Source organism: Diadema antillarum, unplaced genomic scaffold (assembly GCF_040938485.1).
Source record: "Diadema antillarum isolate AM-2024a unplaced genomic scaffold, OU_Dant_1.0 scf00000122, whole genome shotgun sequence".
NCBI lineage: Eukaryota > Metazoa > Echinodermata > Echinoidea > Diadematoida > Diadematidae > Diadema > Diadema antillarum.
This window is the reverse complement of record NW_027271011.1, coordinates 2,384,070-2,390,695: the sequence shown is the minus strand read 5'-3', so window position 1 is coordinate 2,390,695 and position 6,626 is coordinate 2,384,070.

Here is a 6,626-nt window from a genome sequence, read left to right as displayed (position 1 = left end):
CTATAATGATCAATCTACTATACTGTACTCGCCAAAAATAAACATGTGAATATAAGGCATGCATAGGTCCGCACATGGGCCCGCTCGTGTGTGTATGTGCATGCGTTTTGTAAGTTTATAATCATGTGTGAGTGTGAAAAATTAGTGTGTGTGGTGTATGTGCATGTGTGTGTGGATGTGTGTGTGTGTTTATATGTGGGTATGGGTGTGTGTATTCAAATGGGTGTTTATGTATGTGTGTGTACATAGAACTATTTAGATACACCAAGAATCTCCCATTGCAGGCTGGAGATATGCCGGTTTTGTCCAAGAGGGTTCGTTGCGGGCATTATAAATGGCAAACGAGGTAAGAATAGCAATTTTCGATATGGTTCTTATATGTTCCCGAATTCTTCGGGTGTCACTTACAAACTTGAACAGCTTAGTGACTTGACGTTTGTTTTCCTTGGTCACCAGTCCCCTAGATCCTACCTCGAAACAGATTAACTCACATGAGTATCCTTGGTTTTCAATGTCAAGCACCAATGAGGCGTATTTTTCAGATTTTCTGTTGTGAGCGGAGTCAATGTTTGATTCAAAAGGGACGGTGAGCTCGCCAATTACTACTGATTTGCTACTTTGATTGACTAAGACTATGTCTGGTCTTTCTGAGGTGGGTGTTAGATCAGACGGAACAGTACCTCCATTGATGTCATGTCCCGGGAGGTCTGCATGACAGATAACTTTGTCGGGCTTCACTTTGCCTATGAAAGAGACCAAGTATTGCAAGATGCTATCATGTCGATAATTGTACCTACCCTGTTCCAGTGCACTTTTGCAATTATTGAGAATGTGCAACAGGGTTTCGTGGTTTTCGCATAAAGTGCAGCGGGTGTTTAGCCTTTTGCCCCATCTGCTGAGGTTGTCTGCCGTTGGAAGGGCATTGATAGCCGCACGAGTTATAAAGCTCAACACGCCCTTAGGGAGGTTAAATATGAGTGATCTCCATGTAAGGTCACCCTTTTCTAACTCCACCAACTTCAGAAAGTCACCCTGAAAGACCCAAGGAGCAACTTTAGATCTCCAATAATCTTTCTGTTCCTCTTTGAGTATCCCTTTGATCTTAGTCTTTGTCTTTCCAATGGTTACACCTTGTGTTTGATGTACATAACTTTCACAGACTGCAGCATTACATAATGACATTTTCTTTGACCATTCTGACTCCCGTGATACTTTGTTATCCAGAGCATTTTGAACCTTATTGTCAGCTCCCAAACGGGAGGATGCATGTGCTAGTACATGACACTCTTTGTACAACTCAGATATGGTTTTGAATTGGAGACCATCTCGGCTGTGGAGAATAGCCGGGGTAGCGCCGTGTGTTGGTATCTTCAGCCATAGTTTTAGTTGCTTAGTTACCATTCCGTCAAGGATAGATAACTGGGTGTTTGTCATATCATGTACAGTAAGGACATAACGCAAAGAAGGCAAAGAGTATCTGGTCAGCACGGCTACTTTGTATTCATTTCGGACATGACTTTCATCAACATTGTTCAAGATATGTGACAGTTTCTCTTTGATAAACATGAAAGCGTCGCTAGTCTTCATCCAAAATGTTAACAATGAGCCCAAGAACTTTTCAGATTTTTCTTTCACGTTATGAATTGGAGTGCCATTAATCGAAAACTCAACATCGCTTGGCGATCCACAACAGATCGAAAAACAACAGCATTTGGATTGCTTCAGAGTTAAATTCATACTACCAGTTAAAGAAGCAATTTCATTCATCACACGTTGATGCGTACGTTTATGACCTGTGATTAGATATTTTATCTCAGTTGTAAGGAATTGATACATTTTCCTTATTTAGTACATTTTAGTTTTTTTTTTTTTTTTTGTAAGCGCTATGATATAGATAGATGAACTGTGTATGGTGTATCTAAATGCCTGGTAATGATAATAATAATAATGATAATAATGATAGTAATAATAATAATAATAATAATAATAATAATAATAATAATAATAATAATAATAATAATAATAAAGATAATAGTAGTAATAATAATAATTGTAATATTAATAGTAATGATAATGATGATGATAAAAATAATAGTAATCATCATCATATTCGTAACTTTTTTCTTGCCTTTTCTTCTTTTAACTTCTTGACGGTCACATTGTCTTCTGGATTCAAAACGCCTTCTGAATACCTGAAACTTTTGAGGTGAGGATGCAACATTCAACTTTGTGCGAAATACGTAGAAACCACTTTATGAATGTTAAAGAGCATGCAATTCTAAGAGGAATTCAATGTTTATTTGATGAAACTTGGTTTTGAAGTGGCTGAGATATCCAAAAACAAAGGTGGGTCCCGCCTTTTATTAGGATTGCTTTGTTTTGGATAACTCAGCTATTTCACAACCAATTTTCATCAAATAAACTTTGAATTCCTTTTAGAATCTTTATGCTCTTTAATATTTCATGAGAGGTTTCTCATTATCTAAAAACAAACAAACAAAACATCATAAAAAACTTTGGAAACTAATAAGTGAATAAAGGAAAACCCAAGGCAGTATCACTACACGTCTCTTCCTTTCTCTCTCTCTACATTATACATGTACGGTATATAAACTGCTGACAATGTTTCATACACTGTCTCCCTTAGGCTGAGTTCAGATTGTTTCATGAATATGATATGATACATATATATATATATATAATATGTGACCGTGCACCTCAAAACGAACATAAAGTCGCACACACTGATTTTGCGTGAGGACTGAAAATAAGTGAAATGGGTCAACCTAGCCGAACTTGACTTTTTCATATTGTCTGAAAGAAAGGGTCGTCTTTTACATTATGCTAAAATGTGGTATCATAAAACGGGCAGGAAAGTGTGTTTTTTTAGCAGTTTATCTCGAACATTTTTGATAGAATAGTGTGATTAGGTGTGTCTTTAGAATCCCTTTTTCATTTCTGAAAAACCTTGTCCACACTCTTCACTTTCAACTCTAATAACTTTAGAAAGGATAGTGCTACTGCTTTGAAAGTTGGCATTAACTATGGACAGAATGTGTTAATGAGGCATGCTTAATTTCAGTTTAATCTGATAATCCCCTCATTGTTGTTACTCTGGTGGTTTACTTCCTGTTTTTTGTCCCATTCATCGCACAGCCAGCACGGTTTGGTAAAGATTAAGCGCTTGAATAGACACTGTACTTCAGAGCCTCTTTTCTCAGTTCACACTTTTCCTGAGTTTGTGCTTTCTTTCCAATATTTAGGTTAGGAGAGTCCATTTGATTTGAGTTATACATCATTTTAAAGCTTAAAGTCTACTCTTTCAGAATATGGTCTTAACTAAAAATTCATGTCTGGCGACTTTTTGTTTGTTTTGAGGTGCAGGGTCACATATATATAATTTTGTATATATATATATATATATATATATATATATATATATATATAATATGTATGCATATTAATGTGTGTGTGTGTGTGTGTGTGTGTAATTATATATTTAACAATCTGAACCTAGATTAATAGTGTGTAAAAAATATGAATGAGTGTTGTCAGCAGTAAAAAATGTAACAATTATTCAAGGAGACACAAATTTGTCTCCTTAGGGTCAGTGTCTCCTTAATGTTTTATCTACAGTGTCTCCCTACGGCTATATCATATACATCATATGTATGTGTGTATGTATGTCTGTTCTATATGTTTTGAAATCCGTCCGGCCAGGAGCAGACGTATACCCTTGTGTGTATGTCCTGCTTCAGAAACGGATTTTAATCTAACGTCACATCGCATCCTGGTCGCTGATGAAGAATGCGATGACTTACCTGTTTGGTGTCTTGTTTCTAAAACATGCGCTTTCCTCGCCAGGATAAAGCGTTTTAATGCCATTTTAGGTTTTAATCTCATTCATTTCTGTTCGTTATTGATCAGTGCCTACCAGGAAAGGCTGGTTGACTATCAGGTAAAGTCTGATTGACTATCGGGAAAAGTCTGATTGACTACGGGAAAGACCGTTGACTATCAGGAAAGTCTGATACAGTATTCCATCACGGACAAGGCACAACTACTGGCTGGGATGTCTCTATGGGGGCCGGAGGTGTGAGTTTGCGTCAATGAAAGACAAGATGAGGTGGGTCTCTGAACCGTTTATCTTCGTGATAGTAAATCGGAGCATGACGTTGGCAATGTAAGTCCTTGAAAAGCTACCAGGGATTTTTTTAACACTTAACGTTTTTTAACACTGATTTCATCCTTTCATCTTTGGCTCTTCGTGGAGGGAACCAGTTCATGGATGCGTCGTTGCTACGCCAAACGCGCACATACACACTGCACGGTTACCATGCACTGTGGCAGCAACTACCAGTCTAGACGTATTCCATCACACAAGCAGGTAAGTTTTGAAATCCGTCCGACCAGGAGCAGACGTATGCCCTTGTGTGTATGTCCTGCTTCAGAAACGGATTTTAATCTAACATCACATCGCATCCTGGTCGCTGATGAAGAATGCGATGACTAACCTGTTTGGTGTCTTGTTTCTAAAACATGCGCTTTCCTCGCCAGGATAAAGCATTTTAATGCCATTTTAGGTTTTAATCTCTTATATGTGACCGTGCACCTCAAAACGAACATAAAGTCGCACACACTGATTTTGCGTGAGAACTGAAAATAAGTGAAATGGGTAAACCTAGCCGAACTTGACTTTTTCATATTTTCTGAAAGAGCGGGTCTTCTTTTACATTATGCTAAAATTTGGGATCATAAAACGGGCAGGAAAGTGTGTTTTTTTAGCAGTTTATCTCGAACATTTTTTGCAGAATAGTGTGATTAGGTATGTCTTTAGAATCCCTTTTTCATTTCTGAAAAACCTTGTTCACACTCTTCACTTTCAACTCTAATAACTTTTGAAAGGATAGTGCTACTGCTTTGAAAGTTGGCATTAATTATGGACAGAATGTGTTAATAAGGCATGCTTAATTTCACTTTAATCTGATAATCCCTTCATTGTTGTTACTCTGGTGGTTTACTTCCTGTTTTTTGTCCCATTCATTGCACAGCCAGCACGGTTTGGTAAAGATTAAGCGCTTGAATAGACACTGTACTTCAGAGCCTCTTTTCTCAGTTCACACTTTTCCTGAGTTTGTGCTTTCTTTCCAATATTTAGATAGGTTAGGAGAGTCCATTTGATTTGAGTTATACATCATTTTAAAGCTTAAAGTCTGCTCTTTCAGAATATGGTCTTAACTTAAAATTCATGTCTGGCGACTTTTTGTTTGTTTTGAGGTGCAGTGTCACATATATATATATAATATGGATATAATAAAGTCACAACAGAGGAATGCAGGGAATGCATTAATAGCCAATCTTGATTTAATGAATAATCCGAATTTTCGAGGATCCTTCCTCTTCTTCAGGGATGACAGTGCGAATATTCACAATGATTATTAAAGGGACTGGTGAGGAGTGTTCGGTTGTGCAAAACATGCGAAAGAGAAGGTGTTTTGGGTATAAAATGAAAGGTAGATATGTAACTTAACATGTGCCATAATATCTTGGAAATCGGAATCTTCTCAAATGTTTTAAAAAAACGAAAAACAAAACATACTTTTCTGGAAAAAGATCCTTCGATACGATGGCGATACGTATTTGAATTGCGGAATACTGCTTGTTGACTGCGAACATCAAGCCAACTTACAGCGAAATCAAGCCCACATGCCGAGTGAGCTGCGGAACTACTATACATACGTTAGTTAGAGCAAGCTAGCTCTGACGGCTGGCTGTGCCTATGGGCGCGGCGGGCGTTTTTTTTTTTTTTAAGACGGCACAGATTGGGGCATGGCGCGTGTTGAACCTATTAATCGTATAGGGCAATGTTAATATAATTTTACAATTCCGTAATTCTATATATCTTTTTTTAATTTTAAATGGCATTGTTGGCATAGTTGTATAGAATTTTCGCTATTTGACACATAATGTATATATATGTATATATATGTATATTTTTTCATGTATGCTTTATACTCATTGTCATTTCATTATGACGTAGCATTGCACTGTTGCCAGGATGCGCGCTGGGTGTTAGGATGCCTAACATTGATGCGTTAAAGCGCGCATCCTTGGTAACACGGTTGCAATATATTGTTATGGCTTAATTTTGTTATTGTTCTCTCAGTATCTTCTTCTTCTTCTTCTTCTTCTGATTAAGTCTGCCTCCTTCAATAGACTGAAGATTCTTGCAGACTGGTGCTATTTACATTATAATACAATTTATTTACAGATATTTACAAGCACATAGAAAAGTTGACGAAAAAACTAGCCACTGTGATCAACCGTTAGACGGTTTCGAAATGATCCCACAGATGGCGCTGAAACAATTTCTGACGACAGGGAATTCCAGTTCCTTACAGTTCTTGGGAAGAACGAATGGCGATGCGAATCAGTTCTCGAATATGGTACCTGATAGGAGTGTGGTTGCGAGGCTCTCGTTAACTGCGTAGCCTGTTTGATAATATAGTCCTGTGCTGAAAGAGGAGTGAGATTATTGTGTATTTTGTACATCATAATTAGCCTGTCATTTTCTCTGCGCTGTTCCAGAGTGGTCCAATTAAGTTCTTGTAGCATTTTGGTGACAC